The following is a 26,423-nucleotide window of genomic DNA, read 5'->3' on the forward strand; positions in this document are numbered from 1 at the left end:
ACATGTCATTATAGACTCCTCTCTTAGGTCACTTGATGAAGCAAAACCCTTGATTCCTTGTCTTCCTTAGGTTCTCACACATGACAACCTTTGCTTCTGACCAGCCACTCCTATAAATAGGAAATTAAGATCTTTTTCTGCTCATTCTACATCATCCAATTTAGGGTTAGGATGGATTAAGTAGGATACAATGAATCTACCCCATATTCCATATCTCTTCTAGAGACTTCTCCTTCAATCCTTTTTGAATTTGTCTAAAAGTAGTTTACCTTGAATTTTGTGCCTCTAGCTCATCAATCTTATCTTCCATCTAGTTCACATAATCCAAGAAAATAAACTTTTTAGTTTAGATCCATTGAATTTACGATCTTTTAAATAATGCATCCACTCGGCATTATCTTGCTTCAGATGCTCAACACATACTGTGGTGCTCGACATCCTCTGTGAAATCACTCGGCATGAACTAAAGTTTACTAGTGCTCAGCATCAACTAAACTTTACTTGACATCCACTATTCTACTTGGCATACACTAGAATAGACTTTTACTTAGCTCTAACTAATTTTTTGCTTGGCTTGCACTAACTTTTCTTGGCACCTACTATCCACTCGATCAAGTTTGGCAGAAAAGCTATGTGTAACTTACTCTTCTAAACTTTCTTAGTGTAACCAGCCTTTGTAACCTTAAAAAAATTATCAATAAATCATGTTATCACTTTCTTAAATGATTCTTGTACTTCTTTACATAATCATAACTCAACCTTTCCTCTAGGTGCTATTGTTACATCTTTTGATCAAATCCTCTTCATCAATCAAATAAGTGATAGTACTTAAATCATATAAGTAGTTGTCTTACCAGTAAATAGCAAGTTTGACATCAATGATAAAACAATGATTGAAACATATTTATCATACTTTTTTTCTCAAAAATCTCCCTCTTTGTACCATTTTCAATCTATTCTCAATAGATTTTGGGTTAGTGAACGAAGTGTCCACTTAGACTAACGACTTGGAAGCACTATGGACCATTAAAGGTTAGAGATATAGGATGTTGTTAGTTGTATATGCTATAGAAAAATTAGATAAGATAGATGATTGGATATAGAATATAGTGGTCAATAAAGGGCCATGACAAGAGCCTATGAGGATATACAATATATGAAGAAAATGACTCTTGACCAATTTTTGGAAGCAAATAGATATTACAGTGCTGTCATCTTAGAGATTTTTAGAGATTACTCTAGATCACAATTATACTGAGTAGAAACAATTGAGCAATATTTTTGGGCATCATTTGAAGTAGTGTACTCCGAAGATAACATCAAACACATTTTCAAAACTGAGGAGACACCAAGAGAGTTGGAATCTAATCTAGACAATTTTGCAGATGTCAAGCAAGAAGTCAGTGAGTTCTAGATATAAGTAAGAACCAAATATGAGGCCTTATATTTTTTGGATACTTAGAAGACCACCAACATCATCCAAAATTTGAAGGAAGCACATCCAGAAATCATTTTGGTAGAACGTTGACAAGACCTAGATGCTAAAAACTTAAGATTTTAGACTTAGAGAAATCTTGTCAATTTTGGTCATGTCACCTCCAAAGTTGTGCAAGTACAGTTATGAAGTTTTGGTAGAAGTAATTTTGTCTCTAAATGTGTGAAGGTGCAGAAGTCCCAAGGTGCACTAATTTTATAACACTTGTGGTTGCACTGAAAATTGACTATCAGTTGTTATTTTTAAGTACTTTCATGCACTAGAAACACATTTTTTGTTCATTTATGATGGTCAACCGGTAATTAATCTTAGAGGAAGGTTTAAAAGCTATTTTTGGAGGTTCAAAAGGTCTAGTTCACACTCAAATACATCTATCTCCTCTCTTCTTCTTCTTTTATTATTTTATGTCATGTAAAAGCTCGTGCACCCATTAATACAGATAAAGAAGGGTGGAGGCCTACTTAGCACCATGTTAAGATTTAGTTTGCATAATTAGCTTTATTTTATTATTCTTTAGCATACTCTTTGAATGAGAAGAACCCTGACTCCTAGCATCATATGAAGGAGAGAGAACACTATAAATACATATTGTAACGTTTATTCAAGATTGAAGTTTTTGCAATGAAGTATGCTATTGATGCTCTCATTCTGTGTGTAAAGTTTCTTGTTGGAATGTGCTTTCTCTTTGTGAATTAATAGTTTACAAATAATGAAGGAGCTAATAGTCTTATTGTATGAATTATCATGTGATCTCAGTATTTCTAGGAGTTTCTCATGTATAGTCGCATAATATCTCTGTTGTGACTAATTGGAGAAGGCAATTTTCTCACATGTATTTCATAGAAATTTGTTTCATGTGCACACACTTTTCATGGTTGCATGATTTGATGAATTGTAAAAATCATTTAATATTTTGAAGTTCCATTAACGATTACATTAGGGAGATTATGAGGCGCCACTTTAAATTTTGTTAGTTTTCTACCATCCCCTTCAAAGACTTAATTTGCAGATGCATTGCTGTTGTAGCTTATGTCCATCTAGGTTTCTCATGTTCAGTAATTTCTTTATCTTTCTTGTTAACCATATCTTCATGATTTTCTTTCATAGAATAATGGCTAAGTTAGAAAAACACATTAATTTAGGATTGCATGCATCATCTTTAAATTCATAAAATAACAAAAATATTATTTTTTGCTAATCATTTTCCAAGTGTCAAAAAGTTGCAAATTGGATTTCTACAAACTAAGAAAGGCCTCTTTGTTAAACATAAACATTTATCTTCAACTGAGCTACCCGATCAGTTGAAAAATAGCCTCCCAAAACCTTGGAGTTAGTATTTTTTCAACTTTTCAACAGAGAGATTGTCACAAATTTATGTCATTTTCATCATACAAACACGACACTCAACAAATCAATTTAAAAAAATCTTGCCCATATCTCCACCACAACACATAATTATTTTTAAAAATACACCTAATATCAGTCTCTAATAACCTTGCTACTTTAGTTTCATAGGTTCTGAAGACATGCTTTTATAAATGTTGTTGACTTTTGTATATTTTATAACAAATATTTGAATATATATATCATTTAAAATTACTTTTTGATTTAAATGTGTGAAATTTTAGAAATTTTAGCTCAAAAGATAATAATTTTACACAATTCTTATTAGATTTATTAATTTTACTTGACTATAAATGAAAATTAGTTTTTTTATTTCAAATTTTACTAAGTTTGTTTTCTATTCCCTAAAATATAATTTAATATATATTTAACTATCAACATAATCATTGCACCTCCTTTTGGGGAAAGTGTTAGTTTATGATATTAGTGTCATGTGAATGCTTTTTATCTAATCCTTACCCTTGGTCCACCTTACTAAATATAATTTCAACCTTTGCAAGTGTCTTATTTCATAGGATGGAGGTTCTAATTGGTCTTGTTAGTTCCCTCCATAGGCTAGATCTATAGGGAACGAGAGAAAATTAACCAGTGATTAAACATTTCTATTATGACCAATAAGAAGTCCAATATCTTTTATATTTCAAGAATATTTATTTTAATTAAAGTATAAATGTTTTTTTCTTAACAAAATATACTAAAATAATTAATTAATTTGAATTTAATTTGCTCAAAATTTTGGATCGATAAGGGTGGTTTTTTAGGAAATGTCCACATTTTCATCAAAATATTTATAATATTTGATTACATGCATCTTTTAGGAAAATCTCCCCATTCTCACTAATAGTAATTCTAATTTACATCATAATCTTAATTTTATTAATTATGGAATAAATAGAATTTTCAATTATTAAAGATAAAAATTAATTTTTTTATTTTAATAACTTTAATTTAAATGATTTTCATTTTAAAAATTAAAAAAATCCAAATGAAAGACAATTCACTAATAATAATTAATTAAGATTTCTTTGACTTTCTTGGTAAGAAAACTCTGCAAACAAAATGTTGTAAGGCTTTTTCCCCTAAAATTGTCTTGAATAAGAAAAACTAACAAATAGAAATGTAAAGGAAAATATAGCAACCAAAAATGTAGAGGTTTTTCCTAAAATTGTCTTGAGTAAGTAAACCTAGCAAACCAAAATTTGAACACGAACCTAGCAATAAAAAATTAAAGACGTTTTCTTAAAATTTTCTTCCCATTCTGATTTTCAATATCTATTGTTTAAAATTTTCTATATCTCTTGTTTAAAATTTTCTTTATCAGAAATGTGTTCTGCTAGGGTTTGTACGGCTTCTGTATGAGCCCTTGCTAGTTTTCCACCTAACATACTGCATTTACTGTAGGAATAAGTCTTCATTTATAGTGGCATCGGCCTTCTCTCACTCAGAAGTTGATGTTAGAGCTGGAGTTGATGTTGTGGGAGAGAATGGCATCATCAAACAAATATCTGCACAAGTTCATTCCCAAGGTGTTCCATGAGGTAATTCCTCTCCTGATATTGTCTTGAATGTCAAGGATTTTAATAGTGCATGCAACTAGTTAGAGCAACAAACCCTTATTGGGTATTTTGTGGGCCGCACTCCTTCTAAAAGCATGTTGTGGGATTGGGTTTCCAAGGTCTGGCAACCTCAAGGTGTCTACCTTGAAGGCATACAAAACCTTACCAAAGGCTTTTTCCTTTTTCTCTTTGGCACTTCAGGTCAAGCTAAACATGTTTTTGTTCAAGGTCCCTAGACTGACAGGTCCTCCCTCTTGCTTTTTCAATGCTAGTTATGTGATTTTGTCATTTCTAATGATGGCAAGCTTAAGGTGCATGCTTGGGTGGATTTCCCTAGATTGCCTATCCCATGTTGGTCCTTCTTGTTAGTCATTGTGCAAACCATCGGCAAGGTTGTATGCCTTGAACCTGACAAGTTTTTCAATGCTCAGCCCTAGCATAGGGTTTTTGTTGAAGTTGACCTCTCTTAGGACCTCAAGGATTACATGGATATCCAGATTGGTGGTACCACCTTCACTCAAAAGGTGCTTTACGTTAACCTTTTGAATACTTGTTATTGGTACCAATCTATTAAGCACAAGATTAGGGGGTGCCCTTTGTTGAACTGTAACCACCCACTAGTCTCGAAAGTCAAGCTAGTTTTGACTGCCAAAAAAATGAATGGACAACGGTGGAAAAAAAAGGAAAGGGCTCAACTATATCTAAGGGGAGCCTTTTTCCTGTGGATACGAGTCAACCTAGCCCAAGCCTAGTTCAACTAGAGCCCTCAGTTCTTCTGCTTCCTCTACCTCCTATTTCAAACCCTATTGTGTAGGGGATAGTAGGAGGTTGCACTCCTAAGCCTTAGCCCTCATGGATTTCAGCACTGCAAGCAACTTTGATGATCTCATAGAAAACTCTTCATAGGTTTCACAGCCCAGATGGCCATGATGAGTATTTTGATAATGGGGAGAAGATTAGAAGAGTCATTTCTATTAATAACTCTTTGTTCGATGCTACAACATATTTGCATAATAGCTTCTCCTCTCTTGGAGACAAGGATGGCATGCAAGTTGGCTTACAATGAATTGTCTCTCATGGAATGTATGGAGGCTAACAAACCTCCCTAGAAAATATTTTGTTCATGACACCAAGCGTAGGCTTGGTAATATTGATGTTCTTTGCCTTCAAGGAGTTAAAGTTAATGAGTTTTTACTCACCTCACCTTGTACTGTTATATGGATAGATAGTGTCATATTTGCTTCCCAGCATGAGGTTGGTTGAGGTGGAGTTGTTACTCTTCTCTCTCCTCATTTACTTTCTTATGTTATTTCACATGGTTCTAACCCACTACATAGGGTGGCTTGGATTTTTCTATCTTTTTAGGATCATTCTTTTGGTATTGTTAATGTTTATGCTCCTAATGATGTTGTGGAGCAATCACACCTATGGCATTGGTTGGCAGAATTTTCCACCTACAACTTGGGTCTTTTGTGGGGATTTCAACATGGTAGAGCTAACCATCAAACAAGGAGGGACTTCTACCTTTTACATGGGTAGTTGGCGAATGTGAGACTTAGTTTTACATGCAAAATAAGCTAGGTCTTTTTGATCCCAATGCTAGCTATTGCCACCTAGATGGGGTTTAGCATACATTGTCCAATTTTTGAGATGGGTCCGACAAAGTTTTAAAGAGACTTGACAGGGCTATGATTTATGTGTACTCTTTTTTTCTCTTTTTCCCACAAGTATCCCCTACCTATCACTCCTTTGCCAGATGTGACACTGTCTAATCACTCCCCCATTATTTTTCTATCAGTTGGAAAATAGCTCATCCTTGTCCTTGTAAAACCTAGTTTTACCTTAACACCACATTGTTGTCCCATCCTCCCACTATTGCCCACATTCTTCAAGTATGGAATCTTGGGCCTTGACCTAACACCCATGTTGGGTGGATTCAATGGTGGAATGATGTCATTCTTTGTACTACAAGGTTTCTTTGTATTTATGGTAGATAGTTGACCAAGTACCATAGAAGATCTTATGAAGTCACTACCAAAGATTTGTGTACAGCTTCAAAAGCTCTTGCCATGAATCCATTTGATACAGATCTCTAGATTAGGCTTGCCAATATTTTGATACCAAAAGCAAGTTACAAATAGCTACGCCACTAGAGGAGCTCAAATCAAGGCCTATCTCCATTGGTTGTAGGTTGGTGATCAAGCTTCCAAGGAATTTTTTAATGTTGTGTGGCCTTGCCATTCTACAATTGGCATCAAGCACATCCACAAAGACCATTAGGTCTTTACTAATCTATCAAATATTCTTTAGGCTTTTGTGTGCCATTATGAGCAGGTTTTCATGGCTTAAGGGCCTTCTATTGTGCATCACCAAGCTCTTCAAGAATGACATGAACTTACTCCCAATTGGCTTGCTCCTAAGAAATATGCCTTTTGTGAGCAAAAATTAACACTTACAGACTTGAAGGAAGCTGTCATTTCCATGGCTACTAACAAGGCCCTAGTTGTGATGGATTTCCTTATGAATTCTACAAAATCCCGTGGGATGATATTGGTCCTTATTTTCTTTAGGTTTATCGTGAAGCTTACAATTCTAATTCCCTAGGTAGCATTGTCAATAAGGGAAATATTAAATTTGTACCTAAAGTTGGTGATCCTGAGGAAATTTGTAGTTGGAGACCCATCACCTCGTTGAATGTCTCCTACAAGATCATTGTCAAAGCCCTCTCTCTCAAAATTTGGCATCTGCTTCCTTAGATTATTCAGCCTAAACAAAGTGGTTTATCAAATCCTACTATATTTTGGACAACATCATTGTTTCTTGGGAAGGCATGGAATGGACTAGGAAATCTAAGCAACGGGCCTTATTTCTCAAAATTGACTTTGTCAAAGCCTATGATCGGATTGAGTGGCCATTTATTTTGGCTATGTTGCAAGCTTTGGGGTTTGGGCCAATTTTTTTGTAGTCTATGCAAATGCTTTTTGGGGATGCCTCTGCTTGCATCACCATTAATGGGAGGCAATCTGAAGCTTTTGGGCTTTATAGATCTATCCATCAAGGTTTTGCATCTTGTGCCTTCACTCTATGTGCTGGCAGTTGAAGCCTTTGGCTATCTTCTTGCCAACAACATTTCTTAGGGTATGGTTCATGCTATTTCTCTTCCAAAGTCCTCTACATCGCTTGTGAATGGCCATTTTGTTGATGACTCCTTCCTTACTTTGTTGAAGAGGAAGACAATATAGCCAATAGCTTGCAATGCTTGGATACCATTTGCCTTACTTTTGGGTTTGATATTCAATGGCACAAAACCTTTTGTTACCAATAGTCCTTCTTTCCAAGCCCTCAGTAGCTTCATCAATATGGGTGGAAATGGGTCTAGCATGGTGAAATCTTTAAATTCTTGGGCATTCCTTTCACTTTTCAAGCCTCCCCTATGGATTTGTGGAATGTTGTCCTTGCTAGGATTGAGAAGAAGCTGGAATATTGGATCACTAAACCACTTTCCCTTGCAAGAAAGTTTCAAATTTTCTCTAAAGTTCTTATTGCCACCCATGTGTACTATTCTTCCTATTGAGCTCCTTCCAAAGCTTCATATCTCAAGCTGGAGCATCTCCTTTAGGACTTCCTCTAGTTCATTGATGCTATGCATCATGGCTTTCACAAAGTTTCCTAGGATTATTACTACTTACCCAAATCCTGAAGGGGGCTTGGGTTGCTCTCCACTTGAAAATAGGGTATTTCCCTCTATGCCAAGTGGGTCATTTGGGCTCTCACTAGATATGAGGCCTTGGAAATTCTATTAAGGCACTGTATTTCTTCAAGATTCCTAGTTAACTGACCTGCCTAGAAGGGGATTGGTTTTCAGACCCTTCTTGTGACTCCTGGACCTATTCAAATTTAGGGTACTTTTGTTGTAAAGAGTATTTGGAAATCCTAGGAAGCCCTCAAAACATGGCTTTGTTGGGCTAGTAATGGGTTCAGAGATGGGCTCTCAATGAACCAGCAAAACCTTTGGTGGTCTCCTTTGTTTGCCACTCAAGGTGTTCCTTTAGCTAAGATTCAAGGATTCTATGCTCTGTATTTATTCCATAGGGGTATTAAAACTCCCAAGGACTTATTTTCAAGACTTACTATGAGACTTTTCTCTTGGAGGATCTACAGGTTTAGTTCAAGCTCATCCGTGCAGATTGGCAGATAATTGATCTTCTAATTTTTGTGGTGCCTCCCAATTTGTTACACAAGTTTGGTATTTACTCATCTTTCCCTTGGTGGGAGGATTGGAAGTGATATCCTATCACTCCTATGGCTAACTACAAGCCCAAACTAGGGTATTGGTGGCTAGTACCCCATCTTTCGATGGTTGATACCCTTAATCAGTGTTGGCATTTGCATTCTTCTCATAAGACTTGGAGTCTTAGATTTACTACTATCTGGAATGCCATTACGAAGCCAAAGATTGCTCACTTTTCCTAGTGTCTCCTCTTCCAGGGCTTTCCTTTGGGCCCTTGGCTCTAGCATTTGGGAGTTTTGAATCCTAGATGCCCCTTTTGTAGCCAGCTCAAAAGCTTCTTGCACTTTTTCTGGTTCTATAGGTGATCCCAAAGATATTGGCTCTAGATTTATTACTTTTTCAAGCCTTTCCATCCAAAGGAGTTCACTTGGCATATGGTGGTGCTTGAAGATCCACCCAAACTTACTTTTAGATATGCTCAAATTTGGCATGCTTTCAAAATGAAAATTTTGTTTACTATTTGGAAGGATCAAAATACAATTTTATTCTCTTGTAGCTTTCTTGATATTCATGTTGCTATGTACTCTAAAGCACATATCTATAATAATGTCATGATGTAGATTCAAGTACAGACTGAAAAAGTCATGCTAGAGGTGGCTCACCTATAGGAGCTACTTGCTCATTGGGGAAATGTGTCATGTCAGTTTCCCGTGTGCCTCCTCATGGTCACCGACAAGGCCAGAGAAGATCTACATGTCGCTCGCACACTCCCCAGTCATAGCCACATTTCCTCTCTTCTAGTGGTGGTTTTGATGGTCATCACCACTCAGCCTCGCCTACACAAAGGTTGGGCTCGGGTTGGTCCCCTATGGCTCCACTTGCTGCCCCTATTGTGGGTCGGTTGTCTATGCATCATGCTCCCAAGTGGACTTTCCCTCAGCTAGACTTAGCTATATCCCTATTCAAAATTGAAGGAGATACATATGATGATGTTGATGTTGCTGCTACTAATGGTTGGGCTTCCACTGAGTCAACCACTAACCCCAAAGACTTATGGGGTTCTAATGATAAAGACCCTCCTTTGGCAGGCACTTCTCTCACCACCTGAGGCTTTATGCTTTTCTTTAAACAATTTTTTTTGAAGAATAGTTGTTAGTCCAGCCTTATGTTGTTTGAATTCAAGGGGTGATCTTGTATCCCCTGGCCCATTTTTTTGTGAATATGTATCTTTAAATTATAAATTAATGGAAAAGTTATATTCATCAAAAAAATTCTATATTTATTGTTTAAAATATTCACCCCAATTTCTTCCCCTCTACTAACTTGTGCTCTATTAGGTTCGCAACAATGTGGTGAGTTTTTACATCATCTGGTAATGCAATATAATTCATTGGTTTCCTCTTTTTTCTATTGCCTGTATTATAACTAATCACTTTCTCTAGTTTCATTATTATTTTGACTTAGAGCACAAAATGACACCACATTTGATTATGTGATGATTTAGATCAACATATTAAGCCTAGCTTATGTTCACAAGCTTATCAAGCCTCTATTAGGTCTCTCTATCACAAGTTTTCTTATTTATGATAATTTTTCTAAGTGTAACATTTTTGAAATGTTATTAGTGTTTTATTTAAAAATATATATAATTTAATTTACTATAATTTTTGTGTTATATTTGCATCTTGTTTCCCCCTTGTTTAATTTGGTTTCTAGTAGAATAAGGAGGGTTAGGATTTTGTACAAGTTGATTGATTGATTTTATTTTTATTATAATTATACTTAGAAAAATCATGTTTTTGATAAAAGAAGCAACAAGAGGGTGTTGGCAGACACTAGATACAATTAACAACACATTAACTACACCTAGTGACTATCAACACAAATGAACAACTTCTTAGGTCTACCTTTGTCAAAAACAAAGGTGCTTATATGACTCAAACACCAACCATAGTCAACATTATCAAAGATCATTATGGGACAAGCCCCCATAATAGTTGTAAATTTAAACCAAAAACAATAACCAAGGACCTAGTTGATCCCTTTAAAACTTTCATCCAACACCTAGTCATGAGAAGAAAAGAAACCAAGAGGAGGATGCACAATCATTCCCAAAAGACCCAACACCCATACTCAAGCCTTAGATAGTTAGGCTTGCAATCTTTGACAACTTTGAAAAATCATGTTTTGTGTTGGAAACTATAATTATAATAATTGTTATGCTTTCATTAATGTCAGGTATTACTGGTGAGACATTTTCTATAGTGTAGAGTGCCATAGCAGTTGATTGATGACAAGGATTTGAAAAGAGATATAACTAGATGACATAGTGAAGTTGTTGAGTAAAGAGGAGTAAATATGTTGGAATTACAATGGGCACTTGATCAATTAGTCTTTGACAAGATAATGTGTTGTTTAATTATTATATGAAGTGAAGAAGACAATTGAGTTTATGTATAGAAGAGAAGACAAGAAGTTGAGTAATTTAACACTAAGCTTGATCGAGTGGCAGTTTTACTAGGTCCATGAAGTGGAAGATTATGAAACTTAAGAGATCATCAAGAAAACAATATTAGTCAAGTGTCAGTTATGGTCAAGTACGATGAAGAAGAAAAATACAGTAGCAAATGAGTGTAGTGAAGATCGAGTGAGTCAATGTAAGTCAAGCAAGACACAATAATAGAGAATGAGCTACTCAGTGATGACATGGAAAAAGAACATAGTGATGACATGGAAAAAGAACATAGTGATGACCGAGTGTCAACATTTTAATAGTTTGTGAAGACTCGAGTTTTGAGGCCAAGTTGAATTTTTGGATTGGTCAAAGCACATGGATGATAAGGATTAAAGAGCTAGCATATTTAATAAGAGAATTGAGTTTTTTAAGCAATCAAAGGCATGGATTCAAAGTGAATTTTCTAGAGCTATCAAGAAAGGAGAAGAAGGATAAAATGATGGATAGATTCAATGAATTTGATCAAGCCCTAAGATCTATAGTGATGTTTAAGCAGTAAAAGATCAAAACTACCTTTTTAAGGAGGCATAGGAGATGTTTATTATGGTTGGTTCATTGTTGATTGGTGATTTTATGGAGAAATTGTGAAGAATAGAGTAGTAGAGGACAAGTGAGAAGATTGGTGAAGTGTAATTGCTTGAAGGGTTGTCAAGTAGGTTAGAGATGCAGAGTATAATGAAGTCAACTCAAATAACTAACAAAGGAGTCAAATGGAAACATGAATTTGCAAAGTGAGTTTATCTTAACAGATCAAACCTAGTTGTTACTTTCTAACCATTGTGGCAATAAAATCCTTTAATCAAGGTTGACCTAACAGTCATTTGTAAATCCTTTAATCAAGGTGACATTCTAATGGAACAATCCAGATTTCTCTAACCATACCACTCCTAATGAGGTGATTAAACTCTCTAACTAAGTCATGCCTAACAATGTGTTTTGCAACCTTTAAAAGGATCAACCCCAAGTTCACTTTAGAAGAGTGAAAAGTGGCATCATGTTACATGGTGGTTTTTCCCAAATTGAGTTTCCACATTAAATTATGGTGTCATATATGTGTGAATGTTGTTTTATGATGCATGTTATTTACTATAGTTTATCTATGTTAGTCGGCATATATTGAACATAGAGCTAGTGATGAATGAATAAGCTAAGTTGTTGATGAATTGCTATATTGGTCGAGTGATTTTATGAATTTGAATAAGTTGTGTGATGTTGTTAAAATTGAATTGGGACACTTGGACTTGAGGATAACTGATTCACACCCCCCCCCCCACTCTTAGTTATTATGAATATTCTAACAATTGGTATCAGAGCTTTGGTGCTTGGAAGGAAATTTTGAATGGACTTAAAGGTAAAAATCAAGATGTACAAGAGAGAGGTACCTAAGCTAAACAAAGAGAACTTCCTAGCATGACAATGATTAATGAGATTGCACCTATCTAGAGCTGGAGATTTTGTATTGTACTACCTAGAAAATAAATATATTGAAGTGCCTAGACCCATGACTGTCAAACAAATAAAGGATAAGCAAGGTCACAATCAAATGATGATAGATCTAGCATCTTCCCTAAGTTATGTTAAATTTAATGATGTGAAGGATTACACTACTATGAAGAAAATGTGGGACAAGTTGGCACAAATTCATGGAGGGGACAAAATTTTGTTAAGGGCTAAAGCATAAAGTTTGAGAGGCAAGTTTTATGATATGAGAATGAAAGAAGGAAAGACTATTTCATAGTATTGTGAATAAATCAAGGAGGTTGTGAATGCAATTAGAGGAGTTGGATTAGACATATCTAATGAGACTATGATAAGAAAGGTATTGAGGACTTCACTTCCTATCTATGCAATTAGAGTATCTATAATTCAAGAATTGAGATGTACACTTGGTAATGATATGATCCTAGATAGTCTAGTTGGTAGACTCACTACATTTGAATTGTCAAATTTTGATAACTATACACCTTCTATTGTTCAATATGATTTCAAGTCTCAACTAACCTTTTATGGCCTAAAAGAATGAAAAAATAGTAAGCATGTGGACAATGACAGTGAATTAGGTGATGATCTTGATGATCTTGAAGCATTATTGGCAAGAAGGCTACCAAGCGGAAAGGGAAAATACAAAGGAAAACCTCCTATTATCTATTTCACATGTAATAGAGTTGGTCATATTGTTGCAAAATTCATTGATAGAGATGAGAAGGAAGAAAGGAAATACGAGAAGTACATAGGAAGGAGAGACAACAGAGACAATTGAGGTAACAAAGACTACAAAGGAAAAGGTAAGAAATCATGTTACATTACTAAAGATCATGGTTCTAATAGTGATTCTAATGAAAATGATGAAGAAGTTGTTTATGTCACAATGAAAGATGAATGTGATGAAGATGATAAAATTGCTTTGATTTCACATGTGAATAAGAATGACAAATGGATAACTAATAGTGGTTGTTCATATTATATGACTGGTGATACAAGTAGGTTTCAAAAGCTAGAACATTATAATGGAAATAGTATTAAGTTTGGAAATGATGCACCATGTTATATGAAAGGTAAATAATCAATAATATTGAATGATAATATCAGATGTGACAATTCATATTGGGTTGATGGTTTGAAATATAACTTGTTTAGTATGGCACAGTTGAACAGTTTAGGCTACTAAGTTGAATTTAAAAACAAGAAGGAAAATACTTATGATGTTATTGGTGAACCAATTGGAAGTGGAGAGAAAATAAGAGGTAACTTGTTATATCTAGACCTGTCTGAAGATACTTGTCTATTTTCACAATTTGAAAATGTTTGGTTATGACATAAGAGGTCATGTCATGTGAGTTTTGATAATTTGGTAAGCATTAGTAAGATGAAAAGAGTAAGAGAGTTACCAAGATTGAGCAAACCTGATAAAGTAATGTGAAAACAATGTCAAATGGAAAAATGACAAAGTCTAGTTTCAAGAGCAAGACCTATTCTTCTAATGATATTTGAAGTTGGTTCATATTGATTTATGTGGTCCTATTAGAGTACAAAGTTACTGTGGTGACAAGTACTTTATTCTATTTGTTGATGATATCTCTAGAATGATGGCTATGATGTGTCTTAAAGAAAAACCTGATGCATTTCAAATGTTTAAGTGGTATTTGCTAGATTTGAAAAGGAAACAGGTAGGAGTTTAAAGTTCTTGACATCAAATAGAGGAGGTGAATTCATATCAAATGAGTTCAATATTTTCTCCAATGAGAAAGAAATCAAGAGATAAATGAGTGCACAAGGACTCCACCATAAAATGGGATAGCTAAAATAAGGAATAGATCAATCATGGACTATTCACAGACAGTGATGATGGAGAAGAATGTTTCAAAAAAGTATTAGAGAGAAGCAGTAAGTATTTTTGTTTATACAATGAACCAAGTTCAAGTTAAGAAAGGTAAAATCAAAACCCCTTTTGAAATTTGGTATGGCTATGCACCTAATGTCAATTATTGCAAAGTCTTTGGAAGCAAATGTTACATATTGAAAGTTGCAAGGAAAGGAAAACTTGATGTAAAGAGTGATGAAGATATATTCCTAGGATATTCTGCTAAAAGCAAGGCATACAAGTGTTTCAATTCTAACACTAACAAAATTGTGGAAAGTGCAAATGTTAGAGTTAATGAATTTACAAAAAAGATGAAGAGAAATTCAAGAAAGAACCTAAAGATTATAGAAACTTTGTCTACATCTATGAAGGAGAGAATAGTACAATACCTAAACCAAAGAAAGAAGTTTTCGAGCATCAATAGCCAGGAACTATCAAGGTTTAGTAGGAAATAACTATCAAGCATTAGCATGGTGTCGAGCATCAAGTTGTAGGATTTGAGTCACACAAAGAAGAAGTTGAATGTCAAAGAGGAAACTATACACCAGATAGACAATGCCAAGTTGCAGCTAGAGATGCTTGAAGAAGATGAGCAAGAAGGACCAAGTGATTTACCATAAGAAGAAAGAATATATAAATCTATCTTAGAAAAATATGTGAGAATACACCATACACCAAACCAAATCATTGGAGACAATTATTTAAGAGTCATGACAAGAAATAATTTGAAGAAATATATATATATATATATATTTACTATGTGAATTTGAGCCTAGATCAGTTAAAGATGTTATGGAGAATGAAGATTGGATTAAAACAATGAATGATTAAATCAGTCAAATAGAAAAGAATAAGAAATGGACATTGGTACCAAGGCCAAAAGACAAGAATGCAATTGGAACAAAGTGGGTATTCAGAAACAAGCTAAAAGAGAAAGGTAAAGTCACAAGAAATAAAGAAAGACTAATTTGTAAGGGATATGCACAAGAAGGACTTGACTATGGGGAGACATTTTCCCCAGTTCTAAGGTTGGAAGGAGTAAGAACATTTCTTGAATATGCTTCTTACAAAGGCTTCAAAGTATATCAAATGGATGTCAAATCTATAATTCTAAATGGAATCTTGGAAGAAGAAGTCTACATTGATCAACCTGAAGGATTTGTTACCCTTGACAAGAGGAACATGATATGAAAAATGCACAAATCATTATATGGTTCCAAACAAGCCCCTAAAGAATGGTATGAAAGGTCACGCACTTATTTGGTAAAAAATGGTTTTGCAAGAACTAATGACAATACCAATATGTAGTTGAAAAGTGAATTTGAGAACAAGATATTGCTAACTGAAATTATTGTTGATGACATCATATTTGGAGGACATGATTTGTTGTGTAGATCATTTTCTAATGAGATGAATAAAGAATTTGATATGTCAATGTTTCGATAGATTAAATTCTTTGTTGGTTTGCAATTTTATTAGATGAAGAGAAGTAATTACATTACACAATCAAAGTATATCAAGGAGATATTGAAGACTTTTAGAATGGAAGATTCAAGATTCAATGACTAGAAATTTGCAACTTGTTGTTTATAAAATACCTGGCATTGCATTAATAGTTTGTATTATTGTGATATTTTCTACTTATCCTAAGGAGCATCAAATGATGGTTGTGAAAATCCTATTGAGATATCTGAAAGGAACAAAAGACTATGGATTATGGTACAAGAAGAATGACAAGTTTGAGCTAAATGTTTATACATATACTAATTGGGATGGAAACATTGATGAAAAAAAGAGTACAAGTGGATGATATTTATTTCTAAGAAAGAAGTTGATTTCATGGACAAGAAAGAAGTAGAACGGTATTTATCATTCCACAATACAGGTTGAGTATGTTGTTACAACAATTAATTGTGTGTGGATCAACCAATTGTTGAAAAGTACGAAGGAGGAGATTACTGAATGTATTATGATATATTGCGATAACACAAGTGTTATAAACATATCTAAGAAACTTGTGATGCATACAAAGACTAAGCACATTGAAATCAAGTATCATTATTTGAGAGAGTTAGCATAAGACAAAGAAGTGAGAATGAAATATGTGAATACAAAGGAGTAGATAGTTGATACATCCAATAAGGCATTGCCTAAGGACACATTTGAGTACCTAAGAGGTAAGTTAGGGATCATTCCCCTATTTGAAGCAACCTAAGAAGAGATACAACAGTGCATCAAATGCTATGTTCAGAATATCCTACACATTGATGTAGGAGGTCACACTTTAGGAGCTTCCTAAAGTTGTGAAAAGATGGATAGAAACATGAGTAGATGAAGCTAAAAGTCATAGATGATAGAGGGAGTGTTCTTGCAATACTAGTCAGACAATGACATAGTGAGGGTGATGTCTTTGGCATTATTGTCAAAGAGAGAGAAGATGTATGCAATTACCATTCAATATCTATAGATATAGAGAGGGATAATTTGTATTCAGAGTTACCATTCATCCAGTGAAAGAGGTAGAAGTTGAATTACATCAAGAGATGTTATAAGAGGGATCCAATATAATTGGTATTGTAATAACCTAAAAATGGTCATCTAGACTATTATCCCCCTTCTCAAGCATTTTGGCTAAATTATTTATTCATTTTCCTAGACCAAATTGCTAAAAATTAGTTTATTTGATTTTAACCTATAGTTTGACTATATTATCCATATTATATTAAAAGAACATGTCCCCTTTTAATTAAATAAAAGACCCCATTCTTCTAACCCACTCAATGTGCACACATAAAGTCCTTTTTCTATTTACAAATTAAAAGAAAAGGGTTTTGTCTCACATGAAAAGTTAACTCATTTTCATTGGTTGACTTGCTCTTACACATGGATCATGCCAAAATTCAACCCCCACCCTTGATTATACACTTCATTGATCTTGATCTCAATCGTCCATCTACCTTTAAAAGAGAGAGCTCTCTCCTTCTCAAAGGATCCACTTCTTGAGTAATGTTATGATGCAAGTTTCTCAATAGATCTTCTTCGAGCTTGTGGAGAACTTCTACTTGTCTAAATTCTCTCATAATCACTCTCATACTAGCTTAGATTCATTTGCAAGTAGTGTAGTTCTCTTTGTAATAACTTAAATCACCTAGTTTAATTAGAAGGGCTTTTGTAAAACTCGCATTTGCTTAATCTAGTTGCATTGTACATCTCATTTTAGTATAGATCATAACTGCATTGCACATTTGAGGACTCCTTTCGGACACTTACATTCTTGTTAAAGTCTAAGTAACCTATCATTGCATTGTTTACTAGCAAGGAATGCATCTCTAAGGCTCATTTGAGAGCATATTTTATACTTGTTTATGCACCTTTGCACTCCATGGATAGGGAGCTCTAAGCCACCATTTGAGTGTTCCAATCCATGGGATATCTTGGATAGAAGGGTTTAGAGGAGTGCATCTGCTTAGTGTACATTTTTGGCACCCATTGTGGGGAAGAACACTTTGATTTTACCTCTTAATATGTTCCTTTTCTTGCATTTTCTCTTGGTGTCTGGTATTTTTTTATTTTTGTAGTCATGATTATCGTACAATACTTTCTCAGTATCATATGACATTTCTCAGTACTATCATGTGATACTTTTCTAGTAAAATTATCACATGACCATATAGAGGTTTATCGCACCAATATACAATAAAGTATCACCTGGGTATAGTGCAAAGTATTGCACAAAGGATAAGTAGTGTACCACTATAATGAAAAGTATTGTAGGATACTCTATTAACAAAAAAATATCACCCAGCTTGAAACTTGTTGTTTTTTGTATTCTTTGATCAAATTTTTTAGTCTATAGCAATCTATTTTTTGGGTTTTTTAGGTTCATTTGTCTGAAAGAGGTTTATTACAGATTTTCACCTTATTTTTGGGACTAGCCTTTGTTGGATTAATGTTTGTGCTTTGAGGTTTTTGCCCTAAATGCTTGAAAATGTACCTTAAAAGAATGCATTCCAAAGCTTCAAATGCCAAAAAGGCTACTAACAAAATTTTGCAAGGCTGCCTAAAAGCATAAAAACCAAATGAGTTCTTGAATTTCCCTTATTTTTGTGTGGGGCAATATTACTAATTGTTTATCTATCATAGGAATATAAGACTTGTGATTATGGTCTCTTGGTGCTAGGAAAGTATGCTCTTCACCCTTGTCATGAATCAAAAGTCTTGACCCACCTTTAGATTTCAAAAGAAAGAGGATTAATTGAATTTTCTTGGCATATTTGGGGGAAAGCAATTGGGATAGGAGAGTATGTTCTTCACCCTCGTGATGAATCATAAATCTTAACCCCCAAGAGCGGATCTAATATATTTTAGTCTAGCATCCTTTAAAGGGCCTTCTCTTGAGCAATCAAGAGGAATGACCCAAGTGGGGACAAGTGAACCTGGCTATTCTAACCCACTATAAACTCAAGGCTACCAAGGACACAAAATCTTGGTAGTCGTAGTGCTTGTCTTCGCTTAGTGTGAGCATTTATGGGATTGGGACCATGAGGAAAATACTAAGCAAGGATGCTTAAGGTGCTCTTGTGGCTATGAGGTCCATTACTTTCCACAAGGCAAGGTGTCTCATAATTGGGTGCAAGAGTAGTACTATGAACGAAAGCCTGATCTAAACACTCTAGGTTAGTAACTACCTTATTTTTCTACTCAACTTCTTTGTGCAAAGATCAATCCTAGCAAATTATCTAGATCACCCCAAGATTTTACACTCACCATTTGTGTCACCTTGGTTATGTTAATGGCATCTCCATGACAAAACCAATATCTCTTGTGGGAAACCACTTGGTGTGAGAAGGGGCACTTAGTATGGGCCAAGTTGTTAAGTAATAAACCATGACTATATGTTCTTGAATGTGCTAGACCTATGTAAGCATTCTTGCAAATAAAATATCTCATCATCTTTGGTAAGAATTTTCTTTGATATTACAATAGTGTGTTGGAAAGCTTGAATTGTTTGTTGTCTAACTATTTGAGACATGTGAATTACCCTTAGTGTTTGTAAACCATGCTATTTTTTGATGAAAAAATGAGGTCCTATACTATATGCATAACACTATGGTCTAAAAACATGCAACAGCCAACCTAAACATAAGTTTTTTTTCTCAAAATTGTCTTTTTCACAATTCACTAACCCTTTATCGTATGACTATTTTAAAAATATCGTATGACATTTTTTACAAAAATTGTATCGCCTGCCTACTGTAAAGTTTGTTGCCTAACTATAGTGAAAGATATCACCCTCCTTAAGGAAAAGTATCGTCTACCACAAAAGTATTGCCCAACTACTATCAACTCTATCATATGATATATTTTATTGTCCAAATATTGCCTACTTCTCAAAGAAATATTGCCTCATTTATGTTATTTATAAAACATAGCCAAAATTGTGTCTTAGCTGGTCTAGGGGTTTCATCACTTCATTCTACCTAAATCTCATGAAAAATCTTTGCATTAGATACTATTCTAAGTAAAAAATATGGGTTTAGTCTATGAGATGCAAGCTATAAGAGATCACTAATGGTCACTTGTCAAAATTTGGTTACCTTACTCTACTAGTCACTTGCTATCAAGCTTCTTGCTCACTCTCTTGGCTCGAGTCACTAGTGTTGTAAATGCTTGAGCACTCTTGACAAGCCACTTGCTTATTCTATCTTTGACAAGTGATCATTCTTGACCCTACAAGCTTCAAATCTAAAATGCCTTGCTAATCCTATTAAATGAAGACATACCCTTACATGTTAGTCACGACTAGTTTCCAAGTGGATAAAGGTAGTAGTCCTTCTTTCACCTTCAAACAATTGGAAACTCCAACTAGGCACCCTCATAGACAACCTTGTGTGGAGGATCCCATCTCTGAAAAGTCATAAGTGGCTAATACTTGGAAAAACATGCTCTATAACTTTGAGAATCTATTTGATACACCTAGGGATGAAGACAACATGTCACTCACCATGCATCCTAAGGAGATGAAACATTGCTTAGAAGAATAAGTACCAGAAAATAAAAGACTCAAAGGGGCCATATGCATGGTCACTAGAGAAAGAGCCTATCATCAAGTTGATTTTGATGATCATGCACATAATGATGAAAATAGGCATGGCTACCATAGAAACCCTTTTGATAACATCCCTCTCGATGGCAATAATGGAAATAATATGCCTCCTAGAACTCCTAGAGTAAATGCAAGAGCATTTCCTTCACCACCTAGATGCTCACATTCACATCATGAAAGTGAGACCAATGATGAAATTACTAGTGAAGACATTATGAGGTTTCAATAAGACGAGGTCACCCAAAGGCTAATGCTCAAAGCCTTAGAACAAAATGGGGACCAATACTTTCAATGCATGATAGCAAAGGGATGGAAACTCCCTCAAGACTTTGATGTGCAAAGAATAATCCAAAAGCGAGAACCTACTAAAGATGATATTTTGAGAGAGGAAATGCAAGAACTCAAAAAACAACTCACACAACTATAAGTTTCCAAGGAGCAACCCAGGACCTCCTTTGTGAATCAATATGTGATATTCCTTTTGATAGGAGTTTTTACATGGTCCCATTTCCTAGGGATATAGAGGTTCCCAAATATGATAAATATGATGGAAATTATGATCCTCATGACCATGTAAGGCACTTCTATGCTATTTGTATGGACTTCATGCATGAAGATACTTACCTCATGAGGTTGTTTCCTAGGAGCTTGAGATACCAAGCTATGGAATAGTTCACAAAATTGTCACCTACTCTCAAAACATTGGATGAGCTCTCACAATTATTTATCTAGTAGTATTCCTATAACATACAACATCCTATTACTATGTTGGATTTGTGCAATACTAAATAGATATAAGGTGAACCCTTTGCAATGTACCTCTGACAATGGAGATCTCTACATTCTAGGTACCCTCAGTGAATTCTTGAGATCGAGAAGATTGACATTTTTGTCAATACTCTTGTACCTGAGCTCTACTACGACCTTAGAAAACAACTATTTACATCCTCCAATGTCATGGTTGAAAATGCATACAACTTTAAGGATTTTGTTATTAGAAAAGGTGACATTATCTTGAATAAAGACAAAATTGGCAATGGAAATGGTAAAGACAAAAATAAGCCTTGGAATAAGACCAAGGAGTCAGTCTTTACCCTTTCTAATGTTATTTATGCTACAAAACAATAAGAGACTTCAAAGTTTCAAACATTTGATAAAACTAAAAGAATTCTAAACCAAAACATGTTTACACACCTATGGTAGAATCTTATGAAGTGGTCTTGAAGACATTGCTTGCAAAAAAACTTGTCACACTTCCAGAAAAATCTTGGCCCTATGACCCACCCATCAAATCTACTTGGTGGAGAGAGCATCAAATCTACAATTATCATAGGAGCAAAGGCCATAACACTAAAAATTTCTTCAATCTCAAAGATGTTATTCAAGATCTCATCGATGCCAGCAAAGTCATAGCGGATGGCTTAGTAAAAACTTATGATCACAAAGCCTTCAAACAACCATTACCAAAATATGAAAAATGGGAATCATCTAAGGCTGATAAGAAAAATCATGATGTAAAGATCAACTACACATATATTAACGTTGACAACATCATAAAGTGATAGAACTCGTTGAATATCTTTGCGTGATGGGTCCTAAATTTGACAAGGAACCCAATTATGATATAGATGATGAAAGACCTAAGGTAGTCCTTGAAATCTATAATGCTCAAAAAAAACATAGGGACACTCAACCTAAGGTAGTTCTTAGAGTGGCAGAATCTTCCTCCTCACATGGTGAGACACTTAATGCTATCACTAGAGGGCAATCTAAAATTTTCCTTAAAATCGAAAATGATTCTAAGAATGCCTCATCATCCAACTAAGTAGCTACCCCAACTATATCCAGCTATGACCTTGTCAATTAGTTGCAAAGAACCCCAACACAAATATCAGTCTTTGAGGTTGTTAGAACTATCTCCCTTGCACAAGGAAATTCTTGAAAAATCTCTATGCACAGCCAATGTTCCCATGGATATTGATGTTGAGCAATTCCAAGCTATGGTGAATCACCTATTACCTCACATTTTTTGAAGAATATTAAAAGTCACTCAGTCATCCCCATAATCTAGCCCTACACATAGAAGACCAAATCTTTCATACTCATGTTTATTGATTCTTGATAGACAATGGTGTAGGATTAAAAATTGTCTCCTTCAAAATTATTCAATAGCTAGGCATGTCCAAATTTTCTATTGAACCTAAGTGGAAGATCACCATCAAATCCTATGATGAGGTTGAATAGCCTTCTAAAGGTCTTATTGTGCTACCAATCTGTGTTGGTCATGTCAAAAAAGATGTGGTCTTCCAAGTCTTAGACATCCCACTGGTACATAATTTGTTGCTAGAAAGACCCTGGATTCATGATATGCAAGTAGTACTATCTACATATCTTTAGTGCATAAAGTTACCTTTTAATGGTATTGAGATAGTCATTCTTGGGGATAACTCAATGTCTATCAATACACTATCTACTGCTGAAACACTAGTCCCTCACAATCGTTCTTCTCATGAGCTCAAATTGTCCCTAAAAGAGTGTGAACAAAAGTTGAAAATTATGAGCCTAGGTATGGGTGAGTACACTTTGGACTCTATTGTTGCTTTTCCAATTTCTCCTCAATCTTACAAGAAACCTTCTACAAAATTGAAGCCCTCAAATTCTGCTATGACCATTTTTGGCACTTTTGTTTAGTCATTGATTCCATTGGAAGCAAAAAAAGAAGACCAAGCTATCAGAGATTGGATATATAGGGAAGGGGAAGATATGGAGGAAGTCACGATCACTATTCCTATATCTCCTAAGTGTTATGGAAAAGGATACAAATTTCTTAAAAACAAGGGCTATCAGGGCCAAGGGTCCTTAATTGGTAACAAGAAATCTCACGTAGAACCCTTAAGTCATACTAAGGGTCGTAAACACAGAGATACTATTGGCCAATGATTTGGGATAGAAGATGAATTACCAAGATTTGATAGAAGAGCCCCCATGTTTAGTGAATCAGAGGATGATGACCCACCTTTTTTTGCTACTACTCTACAAGAAGAGGATTTCATGCCTCCTACCTCCCTACTTTTGGGAGAAGAAAATATGGTTACCTCTAATGACGATGAGGCTTTCAACTCTAGACAAAATGAACCTAATTAATCTGGTAATGAAGATTCAAAAAAAAAAAGGATAAGGGAGAACATTGCTCACTTGATCACCAGGAACCAGAGTATAGATTCTAGTGAATATGAATGGGAAATTCTCTCAGATGCATCTTGTGAATTAGGAGTGGATGTCATCCATGTTAGGATTAAACCATAGATAGAAATAACAATTACATGCAAATATAACCAATAACAAAAAATAATAGATCACACAGAAAAGAACACAAGGCACCAAGATTTAACGTGGTTCACCCAATCCCTGGGCTACGTCCACCAAACAAGTAGTCTGATCTTATTACAATCTAGTGATTACAACCTGATTACAATATTTAATCCCTTATAGCTCAATACTGCTACAAGAACCAATTTTGCATCACAACTTAATGAAAAATACCTAACCCTAAGCCCTTTTATACAAGTATTTTATGCTGCTTTAGGGTTACAACATGTTGGCCATATGTCAGCCACAACGTTGGCCATGGCAACATAGTACTTTCTTGATTAGTCACCACAAAGTAACAATCTCCCACTTGGGGACTAATCAGACTCCACACTAAACAACAATAATCTCCCACTTGGAGACTGATCTTGTAGCAATACTGCTACCACATGGGGCTCCCACTAGATCAAACCACCCTGGACTCTATTGTTCTTTTATTCATGCTCAATCTAGAAGACCAACCAAAGCTAAAGAGGAGTTCAACTTCTCTCTTGCTACTACCTTTGTCAACATATCTATTGGATTGTCATTGGTATGTATCTTCTCTAGCTTTAACTGTCCATCCTCCAAAACTGACCGAATGAAATGGTACCGCAACTTATGTGTTTGGTCTTTGAATGCAGAGCTGAATTCTTTGCAAGATGAATGGCACTCTGACTATCTGTGAACAATTAATTATCCTATATTCTTGCAAAAAGAACTGAAGCCATATCATCTCCTTGGCTTCCTTTGTAGCAGCTACATACTCTGCCTCTGTAGTGGATAAAGCATTAACCTTTTGTAACCTAGAAACCCAATTATTCTATACAACCTTTTTACCTATAGGAAACTTGCATAAATCCCATGTCTTATTCTTCAGAAAAGAGTCCATTTCATCTTTCATTGCAGATTCCCACTGAATCTTAGTATCCACCTGCATAACTTCATCATAACATTCAAGTTCACCAGCATCAGTAAGTAAAATTGAATACAAAGAGGGAGAAAATCTTTGTGGAGGTCTAATTTGCCTTGTTGATCATCTAACATTCACCAATGTGTGTGGTATTTGTTGTTTCAGTTGTTGCACATCATGAGGAATGGCTGGAACATTAGCTTTTGGAGTATCATCCAACACTACATAATCATTTTCTTTCTTCTCATGTTGCTACAATAGATCTTTGTACAACACTTTCTCATTGAATACGACATCCCTGCTTCTTACAATTTTATGATTTTCAAAATCCCAAAGCCTATAACCAAACTCATTAATGTCATATCCAAAAAATACATATTTCTTTGACTTAGCTTCTAGCTTGGTTCTATTTTCAGAATCTGTGTGAGAAAATGCTTCACAACCGAAGGTTTTGAGAAAAGAATAACTCACCTTCTTACCAATCTATGCCTCCTCTGGAATACCATAGCCCAAAGGAGTAGAGGGACCTCTATTAATCAAATATACAGTAGTATTAATAGCCTCTACCCATGTGTGTAAGGGCAACCCAGCATGCAACCTCATGCTCCTTGCACATTCCATTATAGTCCTGTTCATGCATTTAGCCACTCCATTTTCCTATGGAGTCCTTGGAACAATTTTTTGTCTACGGATACCATTAGTGGAGCAATAATCTTCAAATTCATGACTACAATACTCACCACCATTATTAGATCTGAGACTTTTTAATTTCTTACTAGTCTCATTTTCAACCAAGCATTTCCATTTCTTAAAAGTTTGAAATTCATCAGATTTATGTCTAAGGAAATAAATTCGTACTTTTCTAGTTGTGTCATCAATAAATGTAACACAGTAATGAGAGCCTCCAAGGGAAGATACCTGAGCCGGTCCTCATACATTGGTATGCACAAGCTCTAATTTCTCCTTTTTGTTTTCCTTGCTAGTCTTTAAAAAACTCACTCTCTTTTTTTTCCATACACAAAACTTTCACAAAAATCCATATTAACACATTTTAGACCTGGTAAAACTTTCTTTGAATGAAGTGCTTTCATACCTTTCTCACTCATGTGCCCAAGTCTATTGTGCCACAGCACTGTATCAGAATCTACATCAACTATTTGTTCTCCCTGCTCAACTATAGCAATTGTTCCTGAACATTCATTTTTCTCTAAAACAATTAAAGTAGAAGGAACAATATGACCTATACAAAGATATAAGGTGCCTACTTTCACACCTTTTGCTACTATAAGGGAAAATTTTGAAACCTTCCAATTTTTATCATTAAAAGTAACTACACAACCCTCATCACCGAGTTTCCTTGCTGAAATTAAATTCCTACTCAGCCTTAGAACATGTCTTACCTCATGTAGTAGCCAATGATTCCCATTCTGAAACTTAATCTTAATTTTTTCCTTTCCAACAATCTGACAGGGTTCATTATCCCCCAAATAAACA

Source organism: Cupressus sempervirens, chromosome 3 (assembly GCF_028749045.1).
Source record: "Cupressus sempervirens isolate cs-2001-9-10 chromosome 3, ASM2874904v1, whole genome shotgun sequence".
NCBI lineage: Eukaryota > Viridiplantae > Streptophyta > Pinopsida > Cupressales > Cupressaceae > Cupressus > Cupressus sempervirens.